This window comes from Cyphomyrmex costatus, unplaced genomic scaffold (genome assembly GCF_001594065.2).
Source record: "Cyphomyrmex costatus isolate MS0001 unplaced genomic scaffold, Ccosl1.0 scaffold112, whole genome shotgun sequence".
NCBI lineage: Eukaryota > Metazoa > Arthropoda > Insecta > Hymenoptera > Formicidae > Cyphomyrmex > Cyphomyrmex costatus.
The window spans coordinates 601,044-627,839 of NW_017275086.1; positions in this window are offsets into that span (position 1 = coordinate 601,044).

The following is a 26,796-nucleotide window of genomic DNA, read 5'->3' on the forward strand; positions in this document are numbered from 1 at the left end:
TACGATACCCTCTATTACACGGCGACTGTCATTAGTCTCGTCTTCCAGTATCTTGCAGAGACCGAGTTTATCGTAAAGATACCGTCAGTGATTAAAGTCGCTGCGATTTCGGAAACGCACTGATTCATTATAAAAATGAAATCGGAAAACAAAGTACGTGGTGATTTTGGGTTAAATTAAACATCAATGTATTACAAGATAATTAATTCATTTAGCGCAAATCATCGCGACAATTAATCAAGAATTTGAAAAACTTGGAGCTTAAGTGTAGGACATGCTAAACTCTCACTTATCGATCAAACGCCTATAACTGTCAACCATTGACTGTTTCGCGTTTTATTTTCTACAGTTTTCTGAATGAAATAAATTATGGAAAGAACGATGAGCAATGAGAAGCAGAAGAAAAACACATAAAATTCCAGGCAAGGAACTTTGTAAACCACGCGCTATCATCATAATTACGTTGGCGAGTCTCGCGAGTATGGAAATTATTAATGTCTACTAATAAATGACGGATATATCCTTGTAACTTTGCCGACCGACCGACGGAAAGTTAGTCTCGTTTTACACTTTGCGGGCAGGAGAAAATACGCTCGGCCGTGCGTACAACCCTGGGAGCTGCACGGTAACCCTGCAGGGACGAACGTAAAACCTGTTTCAAGAAGGCCGAAATTACACGTCCCGTAGCTCAAGTTTAGCTCGCGATCGCGCAGGTACTGCGAGCATAAAGCGGAAACTACCGTCCCTCGAAGGAGCTACCAAGAAAGAACGGCGTATTCGCGCCTCCGATATGTCTTTTCGTGCATGCCATTGTCCAGCCGACGCGGTGTTATTTTACGCGTCAAAAATTGATAGATATTATCATTGATACTTCAGTTTCAATAATAAACTCTTGGTGTAAAATTAATTTCGGCGAAAACAAGAGCGCGTGTTTATTTAATGTGCCAAAGAAAATTTAATATCCCACGTAAATCCCGTCCCTTTTACAAATAATGTACAACAGAAATTTTATACAATTTTGACGAACGACAATTTTGGGTCATTGAAACGTTTAATGATTCTATCTCACAAAACAGAAAGAAAAACAACACGATACAGTTCTCTCCGAGCAGTCATGACTCAACGTGGGTAATTAGTCGACGCTTGTAGAAAAGGAATAAATAAGCACGTCGAGAGCGTTGCGTCGATCGAGTTTCGTGGCCGATATGTTGACCGCGGAAGAACCCGTGAAATTCACAACGCTCACTCGCTCTTGCTCGCTTACTAATAACGACGGTAATAACAACAACGATCACAATAGTAATGGGCCGTCCTTTTATTGCTAGCGCGCGCGAACAAAGGCGAAGGGGGTTTCCGAGCGTACCGGCCCCGCTTTACGGCCTAACTCAAAGGGGTATGAGGAGGGAGGGAGGGAGGGGGGGGGGAGGAGGGGGTCCGCGGAGAAAGGAGCATAATAATAACGACGGGCAGATCCCGTCGGTGAGATATGCGACGCGAGTGTAATTCGAAAAACGCGATGTGCGAGCGAATAGCTGCAACCAGCCAGCAGCAGCAACAGCATGAGGGAATTAAGAACTCCGCGCGACGGAATTAAAAATGACTGCAAAACTTGTGGCTGGAGTGCACGAGAGTACGCGCCCTTTCGCTCGAATATCTCTCCGCGATCGTCCAGCTCGATCGGACAATAAATATCCGATCGTTATTATCGCCATTGTTCCGATAGAGATCTCGCGGTGTTCTTTTTTCTCTTCCGCACGCCGGATAAATCGATTCGTGGTTAGCACATTAAGAATCCGATAGAAATGATAGACGACTGTGCGAATTCGCAAGGATAAATAATGCTTCTCGAAAGAAGTTAAGCGAATAGCTCAACTAAAATCGTGCGTTCTGATCTTCGATCATTTTTCAATCTCCAAACTTTTAAACGTAAACGTAATGTAATGTCCTCTCTCTTTCTTTGTCTCTTTTTTATTCGGCTCACATGATTTATGTAAATAACTATATGAAAGCTTAATACATACAAAACTAAAATTCTTGAAATTAATATTCTTGACATATATATATATATATATACATATATTATGCATATTTACATTGTACACTACACTTTTATGAAAATTTTGCAAAATTAAAGAGTCAGGACGTTTGTATTTCTATAACGTAATGTAACATTGTTATGTCCCTCCGTACTAATTCGCAACATTAATCAGACCGCAAAACCATTTCGCGACAGAGGACGAAGATTAATATCGTTCCTTTGAGAAACGACGGGCAAGATATCTTCCGAAGGAACTACGATCCAATGCATTACATTCTTCCATTACAAACACAACTTGTGACTGAATTAAATTTCCGCCTGACGACGCAAGAGCGTCTCGTCATCATCGTTTAAAAGGGAGAGGAAATAAGCTCATGCCTGCTTCGGAGCAAGAGAGGCATGGCACGGAGCGGAGCTCTCTACGTGGTGCACAGTGCTCCTCGACGTCGCGACAAAAAGCACTAATAGGAAGAATGATGACCATTCTGATATATCCTGATCGGATTTAAATCGATATCGCAATTAAATCGAAATGACCGAAAAAAAAGGAAAGACGTTATATTACTTGCACTGGAAGAGACGGCTATCGAGAAAGTAATCGATTTTCAATCGACCTTAAGTGGGAATGAATGCATCCTATGATTACACAAGTGTATAAACCTTGAAGAAACAACGAATAATTACAAGTTTTTCTCTCATGCTGTGGGATGCAGCATCAAGTTTCCAGTTATTTCTTGCACGATGCGGTACGCGTAACGTCATAAAGTCCGATTGTGTAAAAATAGCGTTTCACTATCACTCAATATTATGAAGCAGTAAACAAATCTACCATCCGTTGATTTGTCACCTTACGTCATGCGGGCGTAAATTTGCTCGGAGAGCGCACCGCACCGTGTACATGCAGCATCATCGACGCATTTTCTTCGTAGAAAAGCCGTTGCGCGCGCAATTTATGCAAATTACAACTTCGAGTCACCCGGTACTTGTCTCGTCGCTCCGGGAAGCAGTAGGTATTAGAAGAAAAGAGAGAAAAAATATAAATAGAGTGGTATATCCAATATGGAGACAGAGTTATAAATACGAACGATATTAAAAATAACACTAATAACAAAGTAATGAAATTCGACGCTGAAATTTTAGAATAATTTTATGTATAAAAATATATATCGATAGGAAAAAAAAAAACTAAAATTAGATGAACTACAGCGATAGATTTTCCGAACACAAACGAGCGGATTTTCCAAAGCGAAACTGCTCGGTCACGCGCGACTTTCATCGCAATCACAATGGCCGTCGCTTCGAGACAGCATCGTGCGGTTTGACGCTTGTAATATGGTACCATTACATCTCTACACCGCACCCCTCAGCAGATGTCACGTGATTCTCAAAGGACCCTCTTGCGTTTCAGGATCGTTATCTCCGATCGCGCTTGCAATCGCGCGTTGGGATACGCGTGTGTGTTGTGTGTGTATGTATATGTGGAATACATATAGCATCATGTTAATCGAAATGTATGATATCTGATATTATGACCGTTTGTATAATTTTTGACACGAATGTGTCTTCTAAATTTTTTAAATAAATCTATCTTTTTAAACTCTTCTTTCTTTTCTCTGTTATTAAACTATACTAACATAAATAGAAATGAGCTTACAGCCACAACGCAAGACGTCTTTTGTAAAAATCATGTATTTTAGTCTAATAAAAAGTAATTAAATTACTTAATGTGACAATATAGTAATTAAAATATGAATACATTTACCCGTACTTTAAACGAGATCAATTATGGAATTTCAATTAACAAATCGAGTATTAGGAATGCCAGTATTAGGAATAGATGCAGAAAAATATTAATAATGAGAATACATTAAATTTTTTAGAGATGTAAAGCCATTAGTGTTACTCAACAGTATTTATATGTAATAAAGAAAAGGAGAGGAGAGGAAATAGAGGGGGAAGTGATATGTTAGTGAAAGTGATATGTTTGGGAAAAAAAATTATACTCTCTTTTTAATATTGTTCTAAATTTACCTTCGCACTTATTATTGAATCTATGTTGTTTTCTGAAATAATTTTTGATAATTTATGATTTCATTAATTTAGTCAATTTTAATGCATTCACGAGACAAATAATTTTATACGATTCTTTTCTACTAAAAATATACAAGATGGCTCATACATAAACTGTTATAGTTTAATATCTCAGAGACAATAATCATTTATTCGTAAATGTTTTCAAATAAATGGTCAATATTTCCAGTATTTAATAAAATAAATTAAAATGTTATTTTGGGTTTTTTTTTTATTTTCACCTCTATTTAATCAAATCACTTCATTTTAATCTTTGAACTTACAGCTCCGAGAGTCATCTCGTATTTATCTCTTCGAAGGAATAGTTTTAAGAAAAAATGTTTCAAATAAAAGTTACTTGTCTTTTAACGTAGATTACAGAAATTATTCGTTTTATATTATAGGTAAACTCGTTTAGGTAAAATTTCAAAATTATCTTTATTACATTCTCTTAGGAGAACGCAACAAAAAAAGCAGGTTAGGTTTAAAATAAATTTAAAAGCCTCTAAGAAAAATTGGAAATCAGATTGAAATAAAATTAATTCCGCAGTTCTCGAAACTACAACAATTTATATAGGCCACTCTGTATATCTAGAGATATAAATGTAACCGAACTTATATTTAAGAAATAAAAAAAGGAGGAAGAGAGAGAAAGAAAATTGCTTGAAACGCAACCCTCATTCTTTGAAATCCTACAATATTACATAATAGACCTCCAATTAATTTCTATATTAGCGCGGTGATAAATTCCTCTTTCAAGAAACATCTCGTAAATCACTAATTCAAGGGTTTAAAGATACACTGAGTAAACATAATGGCGTAAAACCGTCGCAAGGGATAGAAAAGCAGGCTCGTGGGGGTACAGCAGGAATACATCGAAGGGGTGGCACGAAGAGGACGTGAAGGGTCGAATACGAAACGCGGCGAATTGTGCGAATTGTGGCTATAATATGAAATTCAAGATTATCCCTTGGACGGCAGGGACGACCCCGTGGATGGAAGCAACAGAAGAGCACCACCGTGTGCGTCGTAACAGTAACATTAGGACAATAACGATTAAAAGCGGGGGTGCGAGAGCACGACGCTTTCGTACAGATGGCGAGAGAGAGCGGGATAGAGGGTCGCGTCTCTTACAGACTGAGCGCCTCTCGGCCGAACGGAGAGAATGCAGGAAACAAGCTCTCGAGGAGTTTTCCTCAAGCCGTCACCGACTTATGGTTTATTGCCCGTCTACGCCGTAGGATCCTCGGGGAGGCAAAGAAACGAGTGCACAGATGTTCCTTCCGCGATATTTCCCAAGACAGGAACGAACAAAGTTCCCGCCGGCGGCGAGAACGGCCACCCCGCCACCTTCTTTCCACTTCGCGAGATACGATCGTTAGGCGTGTAAACACGTTTGTTGATCGGGAAAATCGTCGGACCCATCTCCACTGTTCCTGTTAGTCGGAAAACCGCGATGCGAAAACTATGAGTGGTGCTATAATATCTCAGCTTACGTCGTCGCCTGATCGATTTAGAAGATAATACAGTAGTCTTGTTAATATTTTTTAACCTCGTATAACAATAACGACAGTAAAATATACAAGACAAATTATGCGTCAATTACTTACAAAACATTTCGTAAAAACAGTAGGTGGTGTCTCATGAATATTTTTTAATCTCGTAACAACAATAAAGAGCGAGCAACCGTAATTTAAAGTATACGAGGTAATTAATGTATCAATTATTAAAGAAACATCCTGTTTTCCATCGTTATTAACATTCGCTGTCTACTATTACTTTACATTTAGTATTATGATCCAATAGAAAAGAACTCCGCAGAGTTGGTAGCGAATTCGCGACACGCGCGATTCTTAAGGGGTTGAACCCTCCTCCTCGATACGCTTTGCACAACCCGGCGCGATGTGAACGGAGGGCACTTGGTGAACACTAATTTTATTTAGAAACGACCGTACGTTATACCGTGCTTGTTATGCCGAGTAATAAAACGGAGTCCGTTGGATCTCGTCCGTGTTGTTTTCGACTAATTAACGATTTACTCGAATCAGCATTTTAATATCGACGTGCACGATTTTAATAACAACAAGTTTAATCGCTGGCATTCGAGCATCATAACGTCGTTTCCAACCCTTCGAGAATCCAGTTTAACCTTACTGCATGTAATTTTATTATGCAGCAACAATCTTCATGTTAATTCTTACTTTGTATTCAACGTAAGCTAATTTATTTTTTATGAGCAAAATTATTATTATACTTTAGAAACTATGTGAATGCATTGCTTATGTTTCAATGAATAAAAGATACCTATTATTTTTTTTACTCTGTGTGAAACTGTAACATTACTCTCAAATGTGGTTTATAAAATTAAAGATTGTATGGATGAATAAAGAAAAATACGGAACATTTAATATCGACCTACATTCTTCGATAAAATAACATTCAAAAACAATATTCTCTAATTTTATATTTTCTCATCTGACATCAATTCGAATTTTATTTTATTTTAAAAACGACACAGTTTCAGTAAAAGTAACAAAAATAGAAATAAAAATAAAATGTTAACAATACATCGCTTTTTATAATTACGTGATCTGTTAGCGGTTCTTTTAAATTTCCATAAGAATTAATGCATCGGAAATATGCTCTTACATTTGTATAACAGATATTGAACATTGTTGTTATAGTAGTTTAACTAAAATCTATATATTACAGTAAATTTTATCATAATTTATCATAATTGTTATACATTTGTGATTTCTTTTATCTACAAAAATTGTATGATTTTCGACATTTCGGGAATAAAATTTGGAAATTATAAAGTTCAAGCAAAATTCGGTTTATTAACCGGATATCGAGCGAGGCCGTTGCCAGGCACAGCACGGCATTGAATCTTTCATTAGTTTATTCGGACGGAAATGAAATAACAATTATATCGTAATTGTCGACCGTGTTCGCAACACAATTACGCGAATTTATTAGTGATTCGTTAAATTGAAGGTTTCATCGTGGCAGCTTCGCGTATATACGGCCAGCTTAATGATACAAACAATAATAAACAGTGGTGGCAATAATATTCGGCCGCTTGTTTAAGAATATAATTAATTTGTTATAGATTATTACATTTTCGTCGTGCGGCAAATAAACCCCACCAATATGGAAACATTTGTTATCATTTATTCCGCAATCGAATGCCGTCGATCTGCACAGAATAATAATATATAATAAATTAATAATTATTTTTTCTATATATATATATGAAATATATATATAAATATTAAAAATTCTAAAATATTTTATTCTCTAAAACAAATATTTTTTTTAGAAATATCATTATTCTCTATTATTAAAGTCGCGATTTTCTTGTAAACAAATCGAATTAAAAAAAACAAGTTTTCAATAAAAATAAAAATATAATTATATTCTTCTTTGCCTAGCGAGTTGCTTAGATAATACAATAAATTTTATATATAATATATATACACACACATATACATATATATTATACATATTATATGTGTATATATATGTATATATATATATATTTCCTTTCTTAACCTCTTCTTTCATATCACTGCTGTAATCGATGAAACGGATCTATTACATGCGGATTGACGATAAACGAGAATTTATCGTCATAAACAAATGCACTGCGGCTATTTCTTTCCTCATTAAGCTTTTAAACGCGAAGCAATTTGAGATTAAAATAAATATTCCGTTTTATCGTCTGCGTGCGATTATCTTGTCAGAGTACATCCGCGATATAAATATTACGTTTTTTTCTATGTCATTATTTTTGCAATAGCTCATTAAAGCATACACTAGTCGCGTCCTTGGACTGAGAAAAACCTTCCGAGCATTAAATATTTCTATCATGAATCATAATGTTACAGCTATAACAATGGCAATTAGAGAGAAGCGTACCCAGTATTTACAATTAATAATAGAAATTTAATCAAATCAATGCATTTTTATTTTAGAAAATGATTGTAGATGGAATGGAGAAGATTAATAACAAATATATCATATTTTAAGTTTCTAAATAGTAAAACTTTTTATTCGAATTATTGTATCTTAGGAATTAATGATCGTTTAGACATTCATTAATAATCACTCCTCCTTTTTATTTATAAAAGTAGCATGACGCATCGATAACGTCGATACTCTTTGAGAGTATATTTATTGTTAGACTTGTGTCAAATCGACAATCTTCTGACGACTTTCACGTCAACGGCGAATAAAAGGACAAAAAAAGAAAGGAAAAAGCGGGAGAAAAGTGGAGGCCAGCTATTTATGGGGGTTGTGCGCACTTTTGTCAGACGCACGCTTAATGTAAAGCCAGTCTTATCTTTTACGCGATTTAAGGGGCTTGTAACTGCACGTAATCACGCAGCACGCGTACACGCTTTCCTTCCCTCCGGAATCCGTTGAAATGCCCGTTTCTTTCCATTCCGGATTTAACCTACGCCCTGCAATCACCCCAACTACCACGGATACGCAATGACCCTTTTATTACCTCTTTACACTTTCATGAGTCACGTTATGGAAATGTAACGCCAATAAGAATTGTCACACTTTTAGTTGCATTTTTACAAAAGTCCAATAAATCGATTAGGATGTATGAAGCAATGAAATCGATTGGGCGATAAAAAAATTAAATTAAAGAGAAAACGAGAGAAAATGAATAGAGCATTGAAATGTGCCGCAATTTATCTACACTTCCTCTTAATTGTTCTTGTTTAATTAATGTTTCATTACTATATATTCACTGTGTGGCCATTTATTTTCATTTACGTCGAAAGAGATTGGGCAAAATGCGAATCTGCATTACGCGAACCATGGAGAGAGCACAATATCACACTTCGCGCAACTCCTAGAACTGAAACGACTTCCTCGGAAGGCGTGTAAACGTGGACTTCGGCTACACTATACAAGGAACGTTCGCGGTCTAGTTTACAATATATAGACGTCTGTGCTTCAGCCCTTATACGAATTAGCGATCTCCGTACTGATGCGGAACAGGGAAATTTGTGCGGTGAAATTCGCATGGTCCACGCTTAACAGCGCCAAGCGCGCGTTGACAGTTTGGTAATGGAGCCAGTGAGTTCGGCGCAAGATTCAACGGCGACGACGTCTGGTATGGACGTATCTCGCCAGTCGATATTGCCTTTCGGCGACCTGAAAGAGCGTGTCGGCGTGTCGGTGCGCGCGGAAAACGCCAAAGGTTGTATGTCGCCCGCTCGGTGCAGTTGCATTCACGTCGAAAGCCACTTTGCCACGGGGCGCGGTGGCGCTCGCGACATAAAGTGCGCGGTGCTGGGCTGTGTTATCGCGCAACACGCAATGTCGCAACTTCTCTCAAACTAGAGTGAAATTAATCTTTTCTCTGCTTAATGATATGTGCGGTTGGTGCGAATGCAAATTATGACGACGCAATGCAAAATTAAATTTGTGAAAGATATGAGTTTCTAGAATTTGTATTATTTGCATATTGCTCTTTTATTTAGAAAATGACTAAACAAAAAAATTTAAGGTTTGTAAAAAAAAAAAAAAGAAAATCTAGTTTTTTTTTAACCTGCTAGAAAATTATATTGACTAATTAAATAATATTGACGAAAGGAATATATTTTTAATTTAATCAATCATTTTTGTCGTTATTTTGTTTCACAATCCTTTAAAAAGTCAACTTTTTTACTCGTAACAATATTTTAAATTATTCTTTTATAAAGTTATGTTAGTCCACTTTTGATGATTGATAAGACAATGTTTACCTGGCTCATTCATAATATTAATTTGAAAATCACACCTTTTAAGTATATTATTTTTTAAGTAAAGAAATCTAACAAACCAAATTTTTAAAAATAAATAAAAGAATTAGAAAATATAATGTCAGTTTTTATAGATTCCAGTTTTAATATAATGAATTATATATTCTATTTCAAACTTTATTTTATTTTTGAAAATATTGAATTTTTTCCCGACAGGAGTATTCTTTTTTTACAAAACATTATAAACTAAATTCTAATAAAGATTTATTAATAACGTGTAAAATACTTCATACACCTCGGTGAACAATTCAAACGAGCAACTGCATAAAGGGAACCATAAAACCCTCTCAATCAGATTTTTTTGACGCGTGCTTTTAATTACACTCGTATCGCCTAGTAAAAACTAAATTTTTTTTTCACTGCGTTTAATTCGGCAGGATCTATCATTCGATGTAGCTCGCTTTTGATAGGATTCATCGTGCACGAATGCATTTCTATATATGTAGGAGAATTCTGACTTTGCTAGACGTTACTCATACTAACAGGTGTAACAAATCGGTCAATAGCTTCCTCTCTCTTTCTGCGATGTTCGAGGATTAAAACTTTTGACGCGCAACTGGATGACACATCACTGTGATTAGCGCGTGGTTTATCGCACGTGAGTTTAACAAAGTCCGCTGAATATCCGCCCGTTGTGAACTCGCTCGTTTATCAATCGTTCTGATCTATCTATCGATGGTCGCCGTAATCCATTCTTCTTTCCTATAAAACTGCCCACCCTCGAAAAAACGCAATATTTTAATTAATGAAACGTTCCAGAGCAATGGTCAGATTTAAATGTAGGTTTCAACAGTTTCGACTCGATTTTGTATCAACATCCACTGTATCTCCTTCTTGCGTCGCTCATGTCTTGATGAGTCGCCACACGCGTAACTAATGTTCAATTTCTCTTACCAATGTATATCTAATTCTAGTCATAAGAACAGATAAAGAGCAAGTTGAATCGAGATTAAAGTTAATCTCTGCATTGGTGGAACCAGATATAAGGCGCACGATATTTTTAGAAACGGTAATATCATGAACACGATGAGAAATCTTCTACCAAACCATTGAATTTTTTCCCCTAAATCTTCGATCCTATTGTATTCATAGCACGGCTGCTCCCGAGACGAATCTTGCAACTAAATCAGATCATTGTTCTGCAGCATACACGAAGTGATCAGGTCGTCATTCATAAATAAAGGCACCTTAGCAGCAGACCTTCCCGGGGCTTATTCAGATTTCTCGCTTCTATGCAAAATAACATTTTTCGTCGATCGATCAGATAGAAAAGGAAAAGACAGGAAGCTGACAGGCAACGTCGATGGCCGAGAAATGTCGCACACGTCCGACCTCATGAATCGCTCTCCATTCATTTTCGAGACTTTCCGCTTTTCCCTCCGTCTCATCCTTTTTCTGCGCACCTCTTAGGAATTTCAAAGTCACAGATTGCCGTTGGAGACGCGTGTAAACGCATACGAAAAGAATTGCCATTGCGCGCGCGCTCGCATGAGAGAAAGAGAGAGAGAGAGAGAGAGAGAATAAAGAGAGCAAGACAGAAAGTCGAAGCGAACGGGGTAACCTGGCCAAAGGATGCAAAACTTCCGAAAAGGAGCACCAGGAAAGCGTGAAGTGCGCCAATCACGGGGCCGTTATTGGCGGCAATTATGATAATAGCATACCTCGAGCGAGAGCGGTCTTGCGCGCGGACGCGCGCGTCCAGCAACACGTATGTGAGCGTAGCATGCATATACATATGAGCATATACGGGGTGTCCAGCGATTATCTACCATCATCTTTTATCCATAGATCGTTTAGATAGGTCAAACGTCAATTTTGTTTTAATAAAAACCGGATAAGAAAATTAATATGTTGATAAATAAATTAGAAACGTACAGAGAGTCGCGTCGAATACAATTTCAAGAATATAAATAATTTATATTTATTCCATGCTTATCTCCAGATAGACGTTATATGAGGAAAAAGTTCAATTATTCATGCATTTAATATTGGACATTAAAAATTAACAGTCTGCTTTTAATTATATAAAATATGTTGTCAATTTTAAATTTATTTTTAGAAAGTGTTTCAATAATCCCTCTCATCCGACTGATTTTAAATATTTAACGACTAATTACATTTTATAATTTTCTTATCATAAATATAAATGATTATTTCAATAACACCTTGGATTCTTTAGTTAATCTGCTCAATTGACAATTATTTTCCAGATTAATCTGCAATGTAGAAATGTAATAATTATTTCTTTCTCTCTCTCTCTCATAAATTATATCAAGTATTATATTTTACTACAAAGACAGAAATTATAAATGACGCATATTATATAGATTTAAAAAATAACGCGGTTTTCATAGGCCACCCAATATACGCGATGCGGCAGCGAGCTGCTCAGAGAAGAAGGGAAGAGTGCCGTAGGCTTGCGAAATACCGGTCTCTATTAATCATGTAAACGGTTTATCGCGGGTAGGAATATTACTGGCTGCGATAATTACGCGCAAATTATGCTTACGAAAAAGCGCGAAACATGTGAATTGCGTTGCGTTCCCTCGAGAGTGACAAGGATACACGCGTTTTCGCACGAAACATCTGTTTTTTTTAAAGGTGAGATTAGGCGACTATTTTATTGTCACCCCTCCTGTGACGGACTGATAAGCGCACGACGACGAACGAACAGATTAGGGATACACGCGCGAGGGTTTACTTTCATTGTAAAACAGCTCTATAGATAAATGTAATCACGAAGAGGATCGAATACTCGTGGCTTTTACCATTCGACGGGACAAGTTAATAAATTGCAGCAGGAATATCTCTTGCTTCGTTCTTTTATTATTATAATTTTGAATTCTATATACGTTCTATGTAGCGAAAAATGATTTTATTGTTTACAAATGCTCTTATTTATTTAATCGCACCATCTCCTTTAATGTTACACGTTCGTTGTAAATTGGACTTATTCATATTATAAATTAAAGTTTACGTGAAATGTGTGAACAAAGTTTAAATATAAGCTTATCATGACGATTATCATCGACATAACACGACAATGTATTGAGATATTTTAACATTTAAATGTATATACAAACTTAATTCTGATACACGTGGATATTACAATATTATAATTCTCCTCTTTTCGCGCGTAGGTATATATATTCATTGCAAACAAACTTCGTACCGCACAAATGTAAATGTAATTATTATATACTCAACGTTGCAACCCTCTAAACACGCAAAGTTCGTGACAATGTTTTAATCCCGACCATGTCCTTCTTCCAAAAAGAAAAACGAAAAAAAAACTATCAATGTGTCACGGCGGACAGTTCGCGAAACGGGCTATATTTGAGAATAATCGCAAACTTCACGAAATCTTGCGGGCCCATCCAGCACCACCGAGTTAATTACACGTCACGCGGGGGCACTATCGCGAATAGTTTCGTGCTTCTAATTGGACACGTGTAGTTATTTGCTCGGCGAACGCCGGGCGTACGTGTGGCCGCTACAAAGTGTACACGTACACGCACGCGAGTTACAACAGGCGTCGCGAAACGACGACGGCGAGACCTTCTATAATACTACGCGCCTATAGGCGCTCCATAAAAGCGCGCGGACACCATAAACTTGGCGAACACGCCACCCACGTACGGCGCGCACGGCCGATAAGAGAGAAAGAAAGAAAGAGGGTGCACGCGTATATATGCATGCGTACGACACACGCATATATATGCATGCACACACATGCGGAATCGCGACCGAAGCTAAACCCTTCAAAGTTGTGCAGCGAAAGGTTTTGCATTAGATATGCAGAAACGCGCGCAACGTCGCTTTACCGCGGTTTACCGGACGATTTAGTGACCCTACGATCGCTCCGTCGCGGCTTCCGCATAAGAAGACTAATTAATTAAGCCATTTCCCTCGAAAGCACCGATCTGCGGCAGAGAAACCGGCAATTTAAATGAAAGGCAAACGAGAATTGATTTCATCTAGGTAACTGCTGCGAAAGAATTCCTCTGAAATGTGATTCGCATTATTTTAATTTAAACAATTGCTCGGCCAAAACCACTTCGTTTATTCTTAACGCACTTTACAGATTCACTTTGACTCAATTATATTTTGTAAAATTAATTCCATAAAATGTACACAATTTAATGATATGAGAAAATTGTTATCTGTAATGTAAACCGTTCCTTATGTAACCTGAGTTTATATGTCCTTCCAGAAAAACTATAAAGCTGTGTGCAAATGCAAGAAATATCAAGCAAACATAAAAATAGCGTGTACGTTAAAAATGTAAATGCACCCAATGTAAAAATATACTGTAACCTAAGATTGATCTATCACGATATCTTGTATACCCTTCAGCATGTTACTGTAAACTGCATGTCACGCAATTGAATTTTTATTATATAGAATGTAAGCTAACAGGAGATCGGTCAAGGACATATAAATATAAACATTTTATACTTATTTTTTGCGCATCGATATTATTTTTCTGTATGATAAATAAAATGCATTTTCACCTCTTTATCGATTTGCTCTAACTCTTCTTTATTTCAACCTTGTCACATATATTTAAAAAGATAACTGTATTAGAAATAGAAAAAATAATTCAAAAGTTATTTTCGTAATTTTAAATTTATATAAATAATTAACTTTCTATTATATCTTAACGAGGAAATATGTTTTACTCGATTGATAAGGTGATTGGAAAATTAATAAATATCTGAAAAAAGTCTGATTATAATAATTACTCTTTAAAACTTTTAAAGTAAATTGTCACTCCTCAGAGTGATATTTCACTCCTAAAGACTGAAAATTGGATTTCTATTTTTCAAGACTGGCTCAATTTTCACTCTTTAAAGTGAGATTGTACTCTAAAGAATTTAGAGATTATCAAATGTGTGTCAAGTAAGATAGTTTTAATCAAATATTTAGTTAACACAAACAAAAATAATTATATATATATATATATACTTTTCAAAATATTTAATGTGTTACCAAACAATTAGTTACATGTCTGTTGTAATCTACTAAATATTTAAAAGAGTAAAATTATTTTTGGTTATATCAATATTCGAATAAAATTATTTCACTCAATATTTAAATAATTATTACCAATACTCTTTTTTTTCAGTGTAAAAGAATATTAATATTTTGCGTCATTAATCTTTACTATGCATTACCGACACTCATGTTGGCGATAAATATCGATCACTCGATGTACTTTGATGGTACATGGTGCAAAAAAGTTTCTCACAAGAAGGCGTGAGATAAGCTATCTCAGTAATAACTCCGAGCGTTGCGACACCGAATAAAATTTCGATAACACTGTGATACGTTGAAGTCCCATTAAACAACATATATAATTCGATGTGGTAAGACCATTAAGATTTTCTCGTAGTAATTCATTGCGAAAATAAGTGCACGTTGAAATGATCATTTATTATCGTCTATAATACGTTGATTATTTCATAACGGGGTATTTTGCGAGCGCGAATCGATTTCTTGACGCGCGACCTATTTGACGTCTAGTTATGTAATTTTGACATTTGAATAGAATTATACAATTCGTTGTAAAATTATATAACTTTGGTTGAATATTAATCAATCAATATCAATGTTACCATTGCTGTACACTACAATAAATATAACGTCATTATTTTGTAATGTGAATTCTCTTTTCGCGTTCTTTTAACACGAAGAAAGAAACTAGAAAAGTGATATTGATTAATATTCTGTCATGTACATAATGTAAGTTGTTTTGTAGATAAAATATCGATTATGACTGCATAATTTTGCTAATCGTTACAAAGATCCACCTTTGGCTTAACTACAATTTAAAATACTTAAAATTGTAAACATAAAAAAAAATACAATATAACTAACAAATATTATATTTTCTTGTTTATCTTTAGGGACGTTATTTTTCCACTTCCTTTCGCTTTCTCTTTCTTTCTTTCTCATTATAATTGCGACGTATTCGTGTTCGTAACGATTCTCGCGAGGCGAGTGCATTTTTCTAAAACGTCATAAATCATCCAACCGTCCATCATCTCATAACGCCAAGCTACAAATTACGCGATCCGCAACGGGAGAAACTCGTACGATATCGGCTGCGATAATGCGAGTGCGGAGCAACGTACTGCGCGAAAAGTATTCCTCGATCCGCTATGATCATGGCAATTGATCCACGAACAGGAAAATTTTATCGCTGAGCCTGTAATTTCGCGGAAACTTCCGCAATTCGGTATATGCGGTTTTTCCTACGCGTGCCTTCATTTCCGATTCAACACGATGATGTGATCAACAGTGCTGTCGCGACGAAGCGAATATAGAGTAAGACATATAATCGTTAATGTTTAAAAATGTTTTTTTTTTTATTCCGGGATTGATTCTATAGTAGGATTTTTTGAATAATGTGTTACATTACCCTAACATTTGAAATTGCAAAAGCGCAAAAGAACACAAATTGTTCAAATTTTATTGTTACTTCGTAACAGTTTATATTATAAGTTATATTTGGAAAAATTAATAATCTGTAACTTCAAAGTACTATATCTTTTTAAATATTGATTTTACAGCACCGGTTGTTAAGGATAATCGTCAGAACTCTTCGGGGGGCTACCAGAACTCTCAATAAAACACCAGATTTCCGAGAAAAAAATTTTTCGACTGTGGACTTGGAAAAATAAAAAAATTTGTAACTTCAAAGTACTATATCTTTTTAAATATTGATTTTAGAACATTGATTGTTAAGTATAATCGTTAGAACTCTTCGGGGGGCTACTAGAACTCTTATCAGATTGCAAAATTTCCATGAAAAAAAAAATTTTTTCTTTTTATATATTTTTGGAAAAAAAATTTTGGAAATTCATTATTTTCTCGAGAGTTCTGATAGCCCCTCGAAGAGCTCTAACGATTATCCTTAATAACTGTTGCTGTAAAATCAATACCTGAAAAGGGACCTTAAAGTTTCAGATATTGATATTTTTACAACTTCTAGAAGCTATAACTCCTGTGTTTGCGGTTTTAGCGCAATGATTATTAAGGATAATCGTTAGAACTCTTTGGGGGGCTACCAGAACTCTCAAGAAAACGCCGGATTTAAGAAAAAAATACTTTTCGTCTGTGGACTTGGAAAAATTAATAATCTGTAACTTCGAAGTACTATATCTTTCTAAATATTGATTTTAGAGCATTGGTTGTTAAGGATAATCGTTAGAACTCTTCGGGGGGCTACTAGAACTCGTATCAGATTACCGAATTTCTTTAAAAAAAAAAAATTTTGGAAATTTGGTGTTTCCTTGAGAGTTCTGATAGCCCCCCAAAGAGTTCTATCGATTGTCCTCTATAGACCAACGTGCTAAAATGAACGGTTTAGAAGTTATAGCTCTTCAAAGTTGCAGAATCGTGAAGTTGGCCCCCCCGTAATTTCAAATGTTAATTTCAAAAAGTTAATCAATAGAACTCTTCCTAAATTTGATAGAGAACTCTAGAACTCTTCGGGGGGCAACCAGAACTCTGCTTATTTTTTCAAAATTTTGACAATGAGGGGCCAGGCTTCACAGACGTTCGTAAATTACGTTTGACTTTTTAAACAGTTGCTTTACACATTATTGCAGCTTCGAGTAGAACTAGAAATAAATCGTGTACATTCCAAGTAAAATTGATTTGTTTATTATTATTATAAATGAGAAAGCTGTCGAGATACGTAATTGTTAATATATACAATGACAAAGTAAATGAAGCAAACTTACCAAACTGTTTTCACAAATTATTCGCCGTAGTGAACTCTCTAGTTCATTATATTTCTTGTAAAAGCTTACAGAAGTTTGTTTATCATTGGAATGTCAATAACTACACCAACATCAACCTTCCTTTTCCTATTTATCCAACCTTAGACAATGAACTGCTACGACGTTCCCATGAACAGATAGCCAGATGAGGGTTGCGAGAAGGGGAAAGCAACGAAGGAGAGAGGAGGGGCGGCAATTACGCGTAATTCGCAGGTGTTGTGAGAAAATGGCGGTCGCGGATGTGTTTTCGACCTTAATCGCGGCAATTTTTCTGCCATTACTAAGTTTATCGGCACAGCTCTCGCTCGCCTGACACGACGCGGCGCGGTGGCCGGCGCAGCACGATTTTTTCTCTTTTTTTTATTACGATCGTGCTCAATCCAGCCTGGTCCGTACAAGAATAGGAAAGACGTATAAGAAACAGCCGTTGCGGCGTCGTTGCACTCATTAATCTCGAGAGGAGAAGAACCGTTGTACAGTCCCGCTCATTACGAAAAATGACGAAATGCGCGATAAGCCGAGTGGAAAGACTATTGTGTATCAACACGCAATGTTGCGATAAATTTCCCTATCTATCAGTTTACATTAATAATTCTTGAATGATAAAGTTCTAATATACACTGTATTAACTGTATTATCGAATATAAAAAGAGATTTATAAAGCTCATCTAGTATTAAACTCAACTTATGTCGTAAATTTTGGAGAGAATGTAGATATTCCGCACAAAGTGCATCATTTATGTATTTTAAGCCAAAGGTTGAAAACATTTACTTTAAATTAATATTTTTGGAATTACTTACTCAAATATTTCTGACAATATTTTTCAACAATGATTTTTCAGATTCAACAGCAATTTGTTGGATCTAAAAAGTTGTGTAAAAACATTGTTAATGCACGAGTATTTGAATAAGTAATCCCATGTCAGTTTTTAAAGTGTTTCCCAACTTTTTACCTCTCTCTAGAACATATATATATCCGCATAATAAACAAGTAAAATTAAATATAATATACAAAATAAATCATATAAATTATTTTAAATTATAATAAAGAGTTTAAATATTTGCGATTTTAAAACAGACTTGTAAGAGTATTTTATAATCAATTCTGCAATTTATGGAAAAACAAAGTACTAAATTTTATTTTGTAGCAATAATTCTTGTAATTAGAAGTTTAAAGTTACTAACGCTGAAATTTTAAGTTAATTAAATAGATTACTTTTTATTTTACTAAAGAAACCCGTCAGCTTATTTTTTTCTTAATTAATTTCCTACATTTTTTAATCTTTTCCTGCCCTCATATCGATCGTCTTTCGTGTGTCAAAGAGATATTAAAACACTATCCGTTTCCCGGGTAATGAAGTAAATATGTCGGAGGCGATGTAGAAATACGATCAGTCGAGAACACGTTCAGGTATTTTCCGTTTCCCCGTATATCTTGGCCACTTGCACCCGTTTCTCAACTTTTTCATCACGATGTCCTCTGCATGTTTCATAAGGATCCCGCGCAAAAGTGTAAAAACCGGAGTCGGCAATGGATCCACGAATGAATAAAGCAATACAGTGAAATACGCAATGTGACATTCTTGACAGGGTCGTTTGCGAAAATCTTGAAAAGATCGACAATTGAAGTGAAAAACGTATGAAATGATTGAGATGCGTGTATCTTGAATGTGATAACGAGTGTGTGAGACATTACAATATATAAATCAGTACAAGTTATTTATTTAACTTCATTTAACTCATACAATACTCCTGAAAATATTTTTATATTATTTTTCTCGAGATTTTTCTGTAGAATACATCAGTGCTTTACACGTTTCCATTATTTTCAGCAATTCAATTTGAGTCATTGTAATATCGCAACATTCTTTTTTTTTATTGGTATTCAGAAGATTATGGATGACACGTATTGTCTCGAATGAATAAAATATTAATTGTACGAATCGTCACATTATATAATAAACTATTCTTTCTGTTATCATAATTCGTCGGCAATGCATTATATTTATGGCATTATATTTATCGTGTACATTTTGCCTACTAACTATGCTAATGTTCGACAGAGCGAAATGCGTCAACGATATAACACACGTTTTGTACGTGCCGGAAAAATTTTCGTAAGGTATTCGAGGACTTCGTCAAAAAGTCGAGCTACGCGCGTCGGCTTTGTTCCTACGACTCTTTGTTCACGAACGAGAATTATTGTAGTTTTTCGCATATAAAAAGGCCGCAAAAATTGTCTTCTATCTTTTTGTCTTTGTAGACTACTATAAATTTCATTTGCAAAAATAGTTTGTCGAGGCCATCAGTCTCAGAGACTGAATAGTTTATCTGTGCACTTATACAAATAGCTGTTTGTACAGTAGTAAAATAAAAGTTCGCGGGAATAAACGAATAAAAAATTTTTAGGATGAATTTTGATCCAACCATGATCCGTGAAAGGATGTTTTTCAACTGAATGTAGATAGATGGAAAACCATATGTCAATATTACATCAATAACATTTTAAAATAATCGGCTTTCATATTCCATTGATGAAAAAATTCTTATCAAATACTATTTCAATATTGTTGTGTATTTATATTAAAAAATATGAGAATAATATTTTGATTAAAAAAAAAAAAAAGGGAAATATAATGTTTTGCTGTTTTGTAATCTTTTCACCAGAATTGTTTGATTTACAAGATTTACGGTTTCGCAAACCGACTCGTAACTCGAACTGGCTATATATTACTGGGTCAAGTGCACATTTCTTGAATTTGAAACGCATTCGTTGCAGTTTACTCGTTCTGTTCGGTCAATTATATATCACCGACAAACTCGCGGGAATGACCCAGCACTTTTTGTGTAGCACATCACACAAACGTATGCCATATGGTATATATGCGTTCTTCCCACTCCTCTCTCTTTTCGAAGGATTAATGATATCAGAAAAGGGCGACTGTGGAGTAAAGGACGGTGAAAAACACGAGGGACATTTATTCTAGCATTTATGCGTTTTTTCTCATAAACTGTCGTAAAACAGTTATCGCGAGTTTGCGAGGAAAATGCGATTCAGATGACAAGTGACTTTAACGATTCAGATAGGACAAATTATTCTGAGAAAATGTATACTCTACAATTTCGAAAATAATTAAGCTGCCTCAATATACTGTCGTTATGCAAATTATATAACAATATTTTGACATCCGTTACTTCGACTTTATATTTTTTAATAACACCATTTATTCCGTGAATTATATTAAAGAAAAATATACTGTATTACAATGGAAGTTTTACAAACAGGTATGTTTCGTGCAAAGCACGCGAGTTTTACAATATTAAAATTACTGCACACATTTATACATACCAGGTTCTTAATTTTATTATAGTTACGTTGTTGCATGACATAAATTCTATTAAGCAATATAGAACATGTAAAGAGCAAAATAAACTGTGCTAACTAATTAAACTAAAATGTAGAATGTTTAAGGATTGACGACAATGCTGCAAAAAATGTTAACAGTCTAACAATCAGTTTAAATATCCTACACACAATTATTTTGATGATCCAATAAAATTAAATCCGTATCTAACTAAATTATAGATACCTCACAGCAAAAACCATTCTTTTAGTGTGGTCAATTTTTTCTATTACAAATAGAACAGAAAAAATGATTGCTTAAAACAATATTTATAATAGCAATATATATTCTCTATGAAATATTCCTGAAACTTTGTGTCATTCTTCTTTATCAAAATGAATTATAAACTTGCTAAAACCATCACTTCTCGGACTATTCTAAAAGTCACTTTATTTTCGCTTAACATTTCGTAGAAATATTACGTAAGTCTTATTAAATGAAATATTACCAAAACACGCGAACATACGATAGAATAAATGCTTTCTCATCTACACAGCATTGTGTCCTCGGTAATCAAGGACTACAGTGCGATCATAGTGAATGAGTAGGAAAGTGTTACGTAAGTGTCGAGTGCGTGCATTGCGTGCGATGATACCGATGACGCAACGGGACGAGTCCTAATCGCTCCGCGCCCACCTAATATTGATATAAATGAATCACCAGGCGCTCCCCTCGAACTGACTTCTCTATCACGAATGCCGGCACCTAAATTTCAAGGAACTTTGCGCCGAAGTTCCGTTACAGCGCGGCAGTAACTTATTCCACGCGCTCGCGGTGCCGCGATGTTCCCTTAAGTTTTCGCCGCAAAGTTCAACGTTGATCTATCCGCGCACACGACCGAACTATATATCGCATCGAACGTGGATTTCCGCAACACAAACCAGATTTCATCCGTAGCGCGCGTTTCCCACTGCGAAATGAAGCGGGGATATGCGCTTACAATTTCCCTAATCGCACCTAGATTTGCGCAGGTTACGTTTACATTGTCCCCTTTCTGCACTCGACGCGAGGTCCTAACTCCGAAATGGACGGGAAAATGGATATTTTCCGACGCTGAAGCGGCTACGTTTAGAATCAAATGGACCTCGCGATAAATTGTCTCCACAGTCTCCTCTTTCACTTTTATTTTTAAGCGAAAAGGATTGTATTTCAAGATAAGAGGATGACAGTTTTAGCAGAATGAGAAAGTGCTATCTACTCGACTTCATATATACAGTGTACATTTTCTTTTATGTTATATACTGTAAAAATAACGTACAGGGAATTTTGGATTCTCCTCCTAAACCGATACGAGAAGTAGACGTTTTAAATGTCCACGTGGCACAATCAAATATATTGGAAACTCCGCGAAATAAACATCTAGAATATTAAAATATCCTACAAGAAATTATCTCGTTTATGCTACAATAGTATATGCGTTACAAAAGTTCATTAAAGTCCCTATACGTTAGATTCATTCACTGTTAAAGTTTCCGCACGATTGTCCGATATCCTTCTTTTCGCAATAACGCTCTTTACGTTATTGCACGAGTATTATCGGAACGGCAAACCAGCAACGAGAAATTACTTACAAGCGGGCTAGCCGATGACCGTGCGAGCGGACTTTCGTGTAAACAGACTAGTTTGTATTCTCGGGGCAACGTGCACGCGCGCTTTGAGCATTGACTTGTAAAACGAGACCAAACAGGAGGTCTTCCCGCGGGACACGTCAAAGCGAGCCTTCCGTCGCTCCCGGTAATCTTTGGCATAATGACACGACATCGCGACGCTTGTGTCGTGTCACGAATTTATCTTTAGAAATTCAGAGCAGTCACATTGCAATTAAGCGCCGAAATACGCAAGTTTCATTTACCGTTCGTACCTCAGATCTTTTGAAACTTGAAATAAGTCTTCGCTGATATATCGTGCAAGAACTTCTTTCTAATCAAAACGTAATGTACGTCGTGAGTACTTTTAAAATTTACTGGTAATTACTTTCGCAGAAATGTAATTACATTTCGATGCAAAAAATATTCAATATACGCTGAGACATGAATTGAGTCACGAGTATGAATAAAGCAGCCTGTCATCAGGCTTTGATTAAAGTCACGTTTGAATGCAATAATATATAGGTACTTTGACAAACCTTGAAGAAATGTGATACTTTGTTGTCAACAATGTACCATTGTTAATAAAGTCGCATGACATGCACACTTCATTTCTATAATGATACGCTTGCAAATGATGCGCATTTTTTTTTTTTTTCAATTCGCATATCATAGCTAATAACAAGTTATAATAAGAAACTGTCATCGCGATAATACTCCGATAAATCACGATACTGTAAAATGAGATCCGAATGAGCAAAGTCGTGCGCCAAGAATCGAGAATTGCGCCCTCGTGATTACATCGCTTTCCTCGAATTGACATTTCCCTTCTATTTTCATTGGACACAAATCAAATTTCGATGCGAGGAGTTGCTGATTGAAAATCAAAGGCCGCATTTCCGCGCAGCTACCGAGATTTCCCTCTGTCACAAACGTTGCGAAAACGGAGCACGGATTTATTCACGCGTGGAAAGTAAACCTAGCAGCTCGTAGTAGCACACTCGGATTAGAATTGATTTCGATTTTGCATTGTAAATTTGAGAAGAAATCGCTGATGGAAAATCAAGGATTGCATTATCATTTTTAAATTGAATTTTTCACATTTCTCTCGGACTTGTTACGGAGAGAGAGAGAGACGCAAATATATCGGATCACCAATTTTAGTAAAACCATCGTGCACACAAACACAATTTTTTCGTGATATACTTAACATCTGATTGATTTGTTAGCACTTGTCATCCGCATTAAAGTTTTCTCGTAGCACAAAAGAAGACAGTAAATGATCGTACATCAAACGAAATTAAATTCACGTAACTAGCATCTTTCGAGTTAATTTCCACATTTATCGCAGGTTAGGTTCACGAACGATTTCACAAATTTATCACCAAATTTGATGAGTCACCGTCATTATGGCTGCGTTCCAAAATTCACTGCCAAATTCTTTGCACAAAATTATCAGTTACGATGTTACCAGAGAATGTTAAATATATTATTTTAACAACTTATATATTATGTCGATCAACATAAAAGCACCAATAAACAATTTAGAACGTTTTTCTAGTTTTCTATGTTTGTCACTAATTATCGATTGTTATCTACATAAATATTTCACACGTATCTAAAAATATTTGCACAGTTCCTCGTATCACATAAATGATTATTTAATTTTTTCTTAAAATAAAAATATTAAGACAACACATACAAATATATCCTACACGATAGGCCTGTTAAATTATCAATATTTTTTTTGGAAATATATTTATACCGAGTTATATTTTTCGCAAAACATCTCAAAATCTTAAAATACGGAAAATCAAAATGTATTCAATTAATCGACGTGCACACTTATTATTCGCACATACAGGAATCGACAATCATATTTTTACGATCTTGCGAATTTAAAAACGTGATCCCTTTACATTTTTACAGACAAATCGAAGCGGAACAAGTACTGACGGAAAAGAACGATATACAGTCACCAATCACATTTTCGCGATCCCATGAATTTTAGAATTCGCCGTTCTCTACATTTTCTCTGCTTATTACATCCGCTGTTATCTAAACTATGCATACGCATCGCACATTAAAGCACACGAGTGTTTGTACTTTTCGCGGGGGGGAAAAAAGGATAGTAAAATCAACGATAGCATCCCCGCGATTCGACGAATTTAAAAAACTCTGTTATCCTGGTAATTGCATTCATCGTTATATAAACTTTTACGTTCAGCGCAGGTGAAATATATGAATTTAATGCTGGAATCAGTGATGCACACGACATTTGTAGTCCACGCACAAAAATATGACGGAATTGACGATAGCATTTCCACGATCTCGATTTAAAGCTTTGCACGTTTTTTAATATTTTCTGTTGTGATTCCGACCAACATTATTTAAAGTCATTCCACTTGTAATTTCTACGCGTATTCGAAACACAGCCACGGGTTTGTCGACGCATATTTATAACTCGCGCGTATGCAAGATATGATAAAACTGACAGCTCCCCTATCATTTTCATTCACTATTTCCGCAGCCAGGCAACTAAGAAAACTCAATTTTTCCACATTTCCGAATGGTTATGTCTATCGCACTAACCAGAGGCACATATTTAACGTGGACAGATACGATAACATTATCAGTTTTTATCACGCACGCACCACTTCAAATATTTACGTTTCTAAGAATTTTTTAACAATTTACGTGTCACTTCTGTCACCATCATCGGAAAAACCGGTGAAATTGTCAGTCCTTTTCGCACTGCTATGCCTAAAAAAAAACCGAAGGTTTTCCGAAGGTAGTCGCGTTTTTTTAAGATTTTTCAAATAATTTATACGTCACACCTGTCGTTACCTAGAAAATTAATCAGTCTTTTTTTGCACTGCGTCTAAAGATTTTTTTAAAGTGCTCGCGTTTTTAAGATTTTCCAAACGATCCATATACGTCTCCCCTATCGTTATTTAAAAAATGTTAAAATTGTCGGTCTTTTCATAACGTTTAAAGAATTCAAAAGTGCTCGCGTTTTTCAATTTTCCAAGGGATCTACACGTCACACCTATCGTTATCCAAAAAATGATGAAATTTTTGGTCTTTTTCACATGCTCAAAGAATTTAAAAGTACTCGCGCTTTTCAAATTTTCCAAACGATTTCACGTCACACCCGCCGTTATTAAAAAAAAAAATGATGAAATTATCGATCCTTTTTTAAATGCTTGAAGAATTTAAAAGTACTTGTGTTCTCCAAGCGATCTATATATCATATCAGTCCACAATTAAAAATGATGAAATCACAGTTTTTTTTTAATTGTTCAAAGAGACTAAAAATACCCGTGTTTTTAAGATTCTCTAAACAATCTACATGTCATGTCGGTTTAGAAAATTAAATTATTCGTCCTTTCCGTATCAATTAATGAATTCGAAAAAGTGCGCGTTTTTAACCCTCCGCCGGCCAAGTTAAATTTTGAAGGCACAGTTGATATTTTGAATGTAAATTCCAGATACGTTTACCCGAAAATATAATATTTCACATCTCATGTAAACAATGTAAACTATATTTCACGTATCATCTACGTAAACAAAATGTGAATCATCAAGCCTCATGTTATTTATCGTTGCACTGGACTGCACTAAAACTTCTAGTTAGTATATATATTTTTATTAATATCGAGGTCAAATATGTTAACAATTATAGAATTTACTTCATTCTGTGTTGCATTATCCGATTTATAATTTGATCTTTCATTGTCTGTATGGAAAAAAAAACGTGTAAACAATACTTAAAAATTCCGTGCAAACGTAATCATGAAATATATGGCACAGCCCTTATAAATTCTGACACGTAAATTTAAATTTGTCAAAACTAAATTAAGTACGGTTCAAACTTTACGATAGCAAAAACTCATTCTTAAAACTGTCACAAGTATGCAACAACTTTTTTCAGATTTCAATACAGTCCAGAACAATATAAACATCTATACTGAAGCCCCAAAGATCCAGATTGCCGATAAAAAGATGCAAAATTCCACACGTCGGACACCGAGGGTTGGGAGATCTTTCAATCGATTCACACGTCACACATGTGTCGTTATC